We start from the raw sequence: 10665 nt of genomic DNA on the forward strand, positions 1-10665 counted from the left end.
GCAAATTTTTCCCGCCTGCCTATTTATACCTGCCAGATGAATAAACATGAGGCATGGTTATCATAATGAGATGGCACTGAATAGTGAGCTCTCTTTTCCAATTATTACTAGTAAGAATTACTATTAGAGAGCTCTACAATTGAATTGTTACTAGTAACAATTCAATTAGAGAGCTCTGTAATAAAAAATGAATGGAAGTCAATGGAGACATATGACTAGTAAAATTCATTTCTAGAGCTCTCTAATTGGAATTGTTACTAGTAAGAATTGAATTAGAGAGCTCTGCAATTGTAATTCTTACTAGTAATAATTGAATTAGAGAGCTCTCCAATTGTATTTTTACTAGTAAGAATTGAATTAGAGAGCTCTCTAACTGTAATTGTTACTAGTAAGAATTGAATTGTAGAGCTCTCTAATTGAATTCTTACTAGTAAAAACGTAATTACGACGAGTAAGGCTGGGTACAATTTAAGCTAAAACGGCACAACTCCTGATTAGAATTGACTAGATGTTACTGTTTTTCGATCTATTTTCGCCACGTGAACTAGAGTTTTTTTCTGATGCAACTTGATACAAAGGAGAATCCCCAATGACGAATGTAAAAAACAGTGCTTGCGCGCCCTCTACTGGCATCATGTAATTTGACACTCGACTAGTTAACCCTTTAGTGACAGCATATTCTATATGGGTTACACCAGTATCAGAAAAGTTGAGTAATTTTTACTTAATTTTACTAAGTTGATATTTACGCTTTCATTTCTACTCGCTTGAATTAAGTACTGATATGGAATTTACTTAGTTTTTTTTAATTCTTGCCTGCACTAACTTTTTCATGTAAATTACATTGTTTTTTTTTCAGTAGTATTTATTTCACCACAAAATCATTTTTTACAGTGTACCTAAAACGGCTTGCCATACTCCATTGCTTCTAACGGAAAGCACAAGATTCAAATGAAAACTTCACAGCAAAGCGTCACCTGGTGGATCCTCATATGTGACCCTGGATCACAAAACCAGTCTTATGTAGCACGGGTATATTTGTGGGAATAGTCAACAATACATTGTATCGGTCAAAATTATCAATTTTTCTTTTATGCCAAAAATCATTAGGATATTAAGTAAAGATCATGTTCCATGAAGATATTTTGTAAATTTCCTACCGTAAATGTATAAAATATTTATTTTTGTGAGTGAATGCAGCACAATCGCGAACATAAATGGACAACTTTAAAGGCGATTTTCTCAATGATTTGATTTTTTTGCACCCTCAGATTCCATTGTATCTCGGCCAAATATTGTCCTATCCTAACAACCATACATCAATGGAAAGCTTATTTATTCAGCTTTCATGTGATGTGTAAATCTCAATTTAAAAAAAATTACCCATAAGACTGGTTTTGTCATCCAGGGTCACATATGCACTTTATCTCAATACTCACATCATATAGCATATAACAACCTCATTCTTGTATAGGAAAGTTAGACATTCACCAACTATTTAGTGCTACATAGAAAGATATTGCTTTGCATTTTGAGGGGTACACATCTAGATTTGTTGCCCACATATATTGGTGAATTACACTGTAATTATAATATACTCTAGGCCTATGTAACAGCAAAAACACACAAACAGTTGTTTCCGCTGCACCAAATATGAAACGCTTCTTTGTGCAACTGAGGTTAAATTGCGTTTCTTATGAAATGTTGGCTACCTTTCAAAGCACCTACGTTATTAAGCACAATATAGTGTCTGATATATTTTATCAAAACTTCCTTGGGCATTTCCTTACTGAACTCCAGAGCACCTATTTTCCAAACAAGTTTTCAAACAAACTCCTGAGATTTCGTAACTCTGATTGTTCTCGCCAACATTTATTGACAGAAGCACATGACACAGTACACAGTAAGTTGATCATTTACATGCTTTATTTTACCCTTTGATGTGTAATACATATTATTTGTATTTATGCTCATTAAATGTTAGGGCCATTTAGTAAAACACCTTGTCCAAGGCAACACTAGCCTATATGAGAAACTTTCTCATTTTTGCACAACAGAGGGTTTATGGGTAAAAACTGGTGCAAATCAACAAATTGAACATTGACAAATAAACATGGTGCACATATCTCATTACTCAATTTTCTATCATCATTTAGTGACCTGCAGTAAACATCTCCAGTCACCTACTTATGATAGTATGAATCAGTGGTGTATTATCATAAAAAAAATTGTTCAAAAAGTTTTATTATCGTATTTATGAGTCGTTGTCACCTAAAGTAGGAGTTCCCAGTCCTGTTCCTGGAAATCTAGCTTCCAGCAAAGTTCAGCTCCAACTCTAATCAAACACGCCTGAACTGAATTACTGAAGTTCTTCAAGAACACTGGATAATTAGGCCCCAGTTTCACAGACAAGACTTAAGCCTAGTCCCAGACTAAAATGAATTTTGAGCTGTTTTAACTGAAAGGAACTTGCACTGACATATCTTCTGTAATGACGCAGCAGACTCAAGGTTATCCATTTGCAGCTTTTATTAGAGAAGTCACACAGGCAGGAATCAACAACAGCAAACAGGGCAATGGAGACAAGGCAGAGACAAATCAGATAACAGGCAATGGTCTGGGCAGGCGACGAGAAGCACGGCCCATTAAACAATACAAGTCGGGGCGGGCAGAGAACAATAGGAAACGGGGATAAACAGTCCAAGGTAAAGTTTAATAATCAATCCACGGTAAACAAAAGCTCAGAATGACAGCCAGGCAAATCAAGACTTTGCACTGGTGTGGCACGTGGAAGTGGTTTATATGTGTGTGTGTCAGTGGCGGTTGCTGGTCTTTCAAAGAGGGGAAGCTCATTTTCGGCCTACATCATAAAAATAGTTCATTTATTATAAATAAATTATAAATATATTATAAATAAATATATGTATATATATACACTGTATGAATGAATGAACAAACGATCTAAAAAAAGATCGGATGGAGGAAATGTGGGAATTAGGTTAAACTGATACAAGGAATGTGGTGTATAATTGTGTAAAATGTATTATGAAACTTGCCTAGCAATTTCGCCAACCAAATACCAAGAAATAGGTTGAAGGAGTTTGTCTTTCGACTACACTTGCAAAACTTGCGATGAGACTGAGCTCGAAGAGCTTCAGCGTCAGCGAATTTTTATAGTGCTAAATCGCTGTCAATCAAAAGGAGATGCAGTCTTTGGACAGTCCTTGGGCGGGACATAATCGCAGATTCATCCAATGACCGTCTAGTTTCGACGCACTGAAAAAAACTCTAAAACATTGAAGTCAATGGACGCTCGGCTTCAACTGGGAAATGCACTGTGACGCTACGGGAATGAATGAGAAGGAAATCGAGTCAGCCGACCTGCTATATGTAACCAGGTGATGGTTAGGGTCCTTAATGCTTTTAATTTGAATAAGAGACATATCTATAGAGTATGTACTGAAGGGTCCTTTAAGAGGCATCGGGTGACGTCATCGCGAATGCGCACGAACAAATGAGCGTGAACGCGCGATGAGGAAGTCATAGAGTTGTGCTGCATATGTGTCTGTGACTGCTGTTCGCTGTTCGAGTCTAATTTGTCGTCATTCAGGTACAATCTATGTATAACGTTGAGTTGATAATGTATATTTGCTGTTTTCTGGAAGATTGCCTCGAATGTTGATTTGTGTCCATAGGGAGTTGGATGTTTACGCAGGATTGCGTGAATGTGTGAGTGTTGCTGAGCTAACGCACCGCATGTACAGACAAGGCCTGTTTGCATTGACGAAGTGATTTCATAGTGTGTAACGCGAGAAACACGAAGGAAAAGTGAGTAATATACATACGATGTCATTTCAGGTGTATGTTGTGAGTGTTATTTCAGCTTAATTGTTATGAAGTTCTAAGATGTTATGTGTTTTCTTTATAGAAAGTACCACTACCGTATTATTGTCATTGGTGTTTCAGTATTTGCATTGTTTTGATTACTGCATACAAAAAGAGATGACACATTGTATTTTCTTTTTATATTTTCCTTTATTTTGGGGAACAATTTGCTGTGTAATCTGAGAATACACTGGCACTGTATTTTGTTTTATTGTGAGTTTTCTGCCCGTAACTGCCAGAAAAGAAACAGAAACTCCTAACTCATTTATCAGGAATAAAATAAGAACCCCATTTGTATTTGTTGGTCCGGTGTCATTTTCCTGTGGCCACAATTTTGGTACCAGGAGTGGGGTATTCCAAGAGAGTTTTGAAAGTCTAGTTTTTTATTGGTCTGTGCAATTAAGAAAAAGTGCAGTGCAATAATACGGTAGTGGTGAAGAGGAGACTGAAGATTTCTGCAGGCGAGGAGGAACAGCTGTGGCGAGGAAGAGACGGATCGTCGTGGAGGATCGCCAGGACCCAGCTGAATCTCATCGCCAGGGGCTAAAAGAGACTGTTCGACAGTGTTGCATCAGATTGGAAGGACTGCAACAAGCACTTATCCTTTTCAGAGCTTTGCATAGAGACTTGTAAGGACGTGAGATTTTACAATGTCAGACCCAGATGATGACCCTAGCGGAGCTGATTTAACAGAACAAATTAGAGATGATGATCATAGTGGAGCTAATGTAACAGAGCAAATTAGAGAATTGCAAAGTAAACATGATCAAGCAATGGCTGCGATTTCCTCACTGAATCAGAAGTCTTATGTGTATGTCCCGAGAGAAAGGCACAAACCACCATATTGTGGTGATATGGAGAAAGATGGTAGGTCAGTTGATGATTTTATAGAGGAAGTTGAGCGGGTGCTGCGTGTTAGGCACCAGTCTGACCAAGATCAGTATGATTTTGTTATGTCTCTGTTAAGGGGTACAGCCTTGGAAGAGGTACGTCTTCGCAGTGCTACTGATGATGAGGTTGACGATTTGTTTGAGTACCTCAGGGCGGCGTTTAGAGATAGACGCAGCGCACCTCAGCTCCTCCACTGTTTTTACAGCCGGAAACAACTAGAGGGGGAAAACATTAGAGACTTTTCTCATGCTCTGTCACAAGCCCTCGGCTTAGTTTCTAAATGTTCTCCTAATGCTATTGCGAACGAAGGGGTGGCATTGAGAGATCAATTTGTGGAAGGTGTCCGTGACCCATCGCTTCGAAGAGAGCTTCTCAAATTTGTAAGAGACCACCCCAGGTGTACTATGATAGAGGTGCGAGATGAAGCACAGCTTTGGTTCGTAGAAGAGCCCACAGCGAAAACTACTAAGTCTCGGTGTAGTACTAATATGACACAATGTTCAGTTCTCAGGGTGCAAGAGAGAAAAAGTGTCACATTAGAGGATGTTCTCGAAGTGGTAGCCGAACAAGGCAAAGCAATTAGTGAACTCACTCAAGCCGTAAAAAATCTGACTGTAAGGGGTGGTAGTACAAGAGTAGAAACTTTTAGGCAAAAAACACAGCCAAAATTCACTGAGGATGGACAACCAATATGTTTCAAGTGTCAAGTCGCTGGACATGTGGCAAAGAATTGCCCTCAGAAGCAGAGCGCTAGAGCAGTTAGGCCTGTATCCTCTGACTCCCAGGGAAACGGGAGCCCTCGGTTGTTGTGAGTCAGGCAATTCGGGGGAGACATACCGACTCAAAAGACACACCTCCAACCTGCGACCAGTTATTGCAACGTGCTGTTGGCACATGTCCTGTAGTAGACCTTTCAATTTGTGGCGTCACCACTAAAGGCCTATTGGACACAGGAAGTCAGGTTAGCACCGTAAATGAGCAGTTTTTCAGAGACCATTTGAGTGGTAAAGATGATGATATTCTCTCCATGGCTGGCTGGCTAAAGCTCACAGCGGCCAATGGTCTTGATATACCTTACCTGGGTTATTTAGAGCTTGAGGTGGAGGCAGAGGGAATTAAGATGCCGAATTGTGGTTTCCTAGTGGTCAAAGACATCTCTAGCTCTGGCAACACAGTACCATGCATCATAGGAATGAATATAATCAGCCGAAGTGGACAGCTGGTCCAAGCAGAATTTGATACCACCTTAGGGGGAAAATTAGATTCTGAGTGGAGACATGTTTTCCAGAAAGTCCAGACATGTACTGTGAACAGAAAATCCGTGGTGCGTGTTGCTGGAAAATGGACAGAGCGCATACCTGCAGAATCGGTGGTGACAATAACCACAACGGGTTTCAATAGGGGTGGTGGGCAAGGAAGTCCTATGCTGTTAGAACCGCTGAGTACTCCGTTGCCAGGAGGTTTGATAGTCATCCCCACCCTTGTTGAATCGCATTGTCCCTGCATACCTGTAAAAATTCTGAATTTGTCTCGGGGGGATGTGTGGTTGTCACCAAGGACTCGTCTGGGTATCCTGTCAAAAGTGGAGTGTGTGGACAGCTCGCAGCGGTGTGAAGTAAAATTTCAAAGGATTTCGGCAGACCTGGAACAAGTGACTTTAAACATGAGGAATGAGCAGGGCCGAGACCGTGTGCAGGATATCTTGGATAAGATTGATGTAGGAGGAAGTGAGTCGGAGCAAGCTCAGCTCAAGTCGTTGTTGACGAAATACATCGATATCTTTGCCTTAGAGGATGAAGACCTCGGTTACACAGACAAGATCAGACATGAAATCCACCTCACTGATGATGAGCCCGTCACACAGCCCTATCGTCGAATTCCTCCTAATCAGTATAAAGAAGTGAAGGATCACATCTCACAACTGGTAAGGAAAGGAGTCATACAAGAGAGTAATAGTGCCTATGCATCGCCAATTGTGCTGGTACGTAAAGCAGACAGCAGTATCAGGCTGTGTGTAGATTACCGAAAACTAAATAAGAAAACAAAAAGAGACGCCTTTCCTTTACCTCGAATCAACGAGAGCTTCGATGCTTTGCAGGGGGCGTGTTTTTTCTCGACAATTGATTTAGCAAGCGGCTATCATCAGGTGGCTATGGCAGAAGAAGACAGGCACAAAACGGCTTTCTCAACCCCTTTTGGCCTCTTTGAATTCTTGCGTATGCCGTTCGGGGTCTGCAATGGTCCTGCAACCTTCCAAAGGCTGATGCAGGCTACCATGAATGATCTTGTTTTCCAGATTCTGTTAGTTTACCTAGATGATATCCTAGTGTATTCTTCAACGTTCCAGGAGCACTTGGTACGGCTGGAAACTGTATTGAGCAGGCTGAAGGACACTGGTCTCAAGGTCAAGTTAAAGAAATGTCACTTCCTTCAGTCGGAGGTTGTGTTTCTGGGGCATCAGATATCTGCCGATGGTATTGGCACAGACCCTCAGAAAGTGGCAGCCATAAAGCAGTGGCCAGTTCCGTCTACACTGAAGGAATTGAGATCATTCCTTGGCCTCTGTAGTTACTACAGACGGTTTATTCAGGGGTTCTCTAAGATAGCTGGCCCACTTCATGATGTGGTGAATTCATGTTTGCTCACTGAAGGCTCAAAAAGAATTAATGTCTTGTTGGGGAGTCTATGGACTGAACAATGCCAAGCCACGTTTGAAACTCTCAAAGATCGGCTTACGAGTGCGCCTGTCTTAGGAGTGGCTGATTATTCGAAACCTTTCATTGTGGAGACGGATGCCAGTAATCAGGGGCTAGGTGCCATTTTATACCAGAAACAAGGAGATTTAAAACGTGTGATTGCCTTTGCAAGTCGACGGCTGAGAGACGCAGAAAAAAACGATAGAAATTACAGCAGCATGAAGCTTGAGCTCCTCGCTCTCAAGTGGGCAGTCGCTGAGAAGTTTCGAGGGTATTTGTTGGGGTCCAAATTCACTGTGATTACTGACAATAATCCTCTGTGTCACTTGAAAACCGCAAAGTTCGGAGCGATTGAACAAAGATGGATTTCACAACTATCCGTCTTTGATTTCGATGTCCAGTATCGCCCGGGGTATCGGAACACAGTGGCTGACGCACTGTCTAGGCAGCCATTTGCAGGGGAGCCTGAGCCAGCCCCTGAGGATGCAGAGTATGATGGATGTGTGGCCATCTGTGGATGGATTCACAGAGGTTCTGACCTGGATCCAGCACTTGTGGCTTCTGGGATGCACAGCTGTCAAGTGAGACAAATGCGAGCTGTAGTGTCAAACTCCCTGAATGATGGTAATGGATTGGGTCAAGGAAACACACCTACCTTTCCAGGTTATTCACATGAGGAATTGATCCGCTTTCAACAGCAAGACCCTGTGATTGGCGGATTTAGGAAGTTCTGGGATCAAAAGAAAAGACCCTATGGCAAAGAACTAAAAGCTCTACCAAAACCTGTTCGGTCAATGCTGAAGCACTGGAACAACATGAAGGAGCGCCAGGGTCTACTGTACCGTGTCTTTGAGGATGTACGGCATGGGGACTGTTATCAGCTCTTGTTACCCCTCAATTTGAAGAAGCCTGTTCTGGAGTATGTGCACGATTCTATGGGACACCAAGGTATCGAGCGCACCCTTCACTTGCTGAGGAGACGGTGTTTTTGGGTAGGAATGCACCACGATGTGGACAAGTGGGTTAAAGATTGTCAACGTTGTGTGCTGACCAAAATGCCGCATCCAAGGGTCCACCCGCCCATGAAATCGTTCTTAGCTTCTAGACCGCTTGAGGTAATTGCTGTGGATTTCACGGTGTTGGAACCCGCAACAAATGGTCAGGAGAATGTTCTTGTACTCACTGACATCTTTACGAAGTTCACTGAGGCCTTCCCCACCCGAGATCAAAAAGCGGATACCACAGCCAAGGTATTGCTTCGGGAATGGTTCATGAAGTATGGTATTCCCGCACGTCTGCATTCCGATCAGGGGCGTAATTTTGAGAGTGAAGTTGTAGCTGAACTTTGTAAGCTCTATGGGGTGAAGAAGAGCCGCACCACCCCGTATCATCCCACTGGCAACGCTCAGTGTGAGCGGTTCAACAGGACGCTACATGACCTGTTGAGAACACTGCCACCTGAAAAGAAACGACGCTGGCCCGAATACCTACCAGAGTTGGTTTTTGCGTACAATGCAACGCCTCACGCGACTACTGGATATTCTCCATACTATTTGTTGTTTGGGGTTGATCCTTACCTACACGTGGATGCCCTCCTAGGCCAGGAGCAAGTTTTTGATCAGAAACATGACTGGTTGTTGATTCATCAGAGACGTCTGAATGATGCTCACGCCAGGGCAAGGGAATATTCTGAACAGAAGGCCGCTGAGCGCATTTCCTTGCACAAGGATAGAGTCTTTTGTCCGACAATCGAGGTTGGAGCACTTGTGTACATGAGGAGTAGACCAGTAGGCCGTCACAAGATCCAGGATGCCTGGGGCCCAATCGTATATCGGGTAGTAGGGATCGTAGACAACACTTACACAGTAGAGCCGTTGGAAGGAGGGCCTACAAAGAGAGTTAACAGAGTAGACATCAGGTCATGTGTGAGTCCGCCTACTCCTGCCCCTAGGAGACTGCCAAAGGTACGAGAGGAGAAGTCTGAGTCCCTTAGTGAAGCGGAATCTGAGGATTCAGAGGAAGGTGTAGTTGTGAGGCAAGAGAGACCTCATGCGCCTGCAGTAAAAGGGCTTAGCACTTCATCAGTTGACCAACAATATATAGTTCATGCGCCCAATGTGGTACACAGCAGAGAATCAGTTGATTCTGACCATGCCGATGTTCTATTAGAGCCTGCTGAGGCCCTGGAAACTGAGGAAAGACTGGATACAGCTACCAGTGTGTTAACCCTTCCTGTTGCGGCACCACGCAGATGTAGTAGAAGGCCAAATGCTGGACGGCATTCAAATGTGCACCATGAGCCAAGGTCTGTCTTAGATTGTCCGTCTATAAGTCCGGCAGCAGTTTCACAGATATTGGCTGATTTGAGTTCTGTTCTGTTCCGAGAAGCAGTAAAAGAGGTTAAGAGTACTCTGGTCTTTAACGAGTAATCGAGGGCGCTTACCCTGATGCAGGGGAGAATGTAACCAGGTGATGGTTAGGGTCCTCAATGCTTTTAATTTGAATAAGAGACATATCTATAGAGTATGTACTGAAGGGTCCTTTAAGAGGCATCGGGTGACGTCATCTCGAATGCGCACGAACAAATGAGCGTGAACGCGCGATGAGGAAGTCATAGAGTTGTGCTATATATGTGTCCGTGACTGCTGTTCGCTGTTCGAGTCTAATTTGTCGTCATTCAGGTACAATCTATGTATAACGTTGAGTTGATAATGAATATTTGCTGTTTTCTGGAAGATTGCCTCGAATGTTGATTTGTGTCCATAGGGAGTTGGATGTTTACGCAGGATTGCGTGAATGTCTGAGTGTTGCTGAGCTAACGCACCGCATGTACAGACAAGGCCTGTTTGCATTGACGAAGTGATTTCATAGTGTGTAACGCGAGAAACACGAAGGAAAAGTGAGTAATATACATACGATGTCATTTCAGGTGTATGTTGTGAGTGTTATTTCAGCTTAATTGTTATGAAGTTCTAAGATGTTATGTGTTTTCTTTAGGGCTGCAACAACTAATCGATAAAATCGATTATAATCGATTATAAAAATCGTTGTCAACGAATGTCATTATCGATTAGTTGGTCTGCTTACGTCACGGGGAGCGTTTACTGGTACACACACACACGCAAGGTCTCTCTCCCTCAGGCGCTCTGCCGAGCGCGCGCGCTACACGGTTTGGAGCAGTCTCTTCTGTCTC

The sequence above is a fragment of the Siphateles boraxobius genome, unplaced genomic scaffold (assembly GCF_051911475.1).
Source record: "Siphateles boraxobius isolate OS27281-9 unplaced genomic scaffold, OSU_SipBor_1 25, whole genome shotgun sequence".
In the NCBI taxonomy this organism is placed as follows: domain Eukaryota; kingdom Metazoa; phylum Chordata; class Actinopteri; order Cypriniformes; family Leuciscidae; genus Siphateles; species Siphateles boraxobius.